This window comes from Trachemys scripta, chromosome 1 (assembly GCF_013100865.1).
Source record: "Trachemys scripta elegans isolate TJP31775 chromosome 1, CAS_Tse_1.0, whole genome shotgun sequence".
Taxonomy (NCBI): domain Eukaryota; kingdom Metazoa; phylum Chordata; order Testudines; family Emydidae; genus Trachemys; species Trachemys scripta.
Window position 1 is genome coordinate 135,990,037 of NC_048298.1, and position 414 is coordinate 135,990,450.

Genomic DNA, 414 nt, shown 5'->3' on the forward strand with positions numbered 1-414 from the left:
GAGCTGGAGTCTGTTGGAAACAATAGTATTTGATCAAGACTGTTTCATAATACATACACACAGGAGGGGCAAATTAGAATTACACAGGCAACTTTATAGGTGGCATTTCCTAACTTCTAAGTGCTTGACTTTGCAACCTTAACAATGTTCTTTTAACAGTTTTTGTGGTGTGTGTGTGTGTGTGTGTGTGTGTGTGTGTGTGTGTGTGTATATATAATTTATTAGACTTTATAAAAGCATCCATTAACACAGTACATCTACACTACAGTGCTTATTGCTGCGCAGATGCACCGATGCAGCTGCACCACTGTAGTGCTTGTGGTGGAGACTTTCTAAGCCGACTGGAGAGGTGGTAGCTATGTTGTCTAGGGTTACCATATTTTGTGCCTCCAAATGGAGGACACTCCCCGGGGC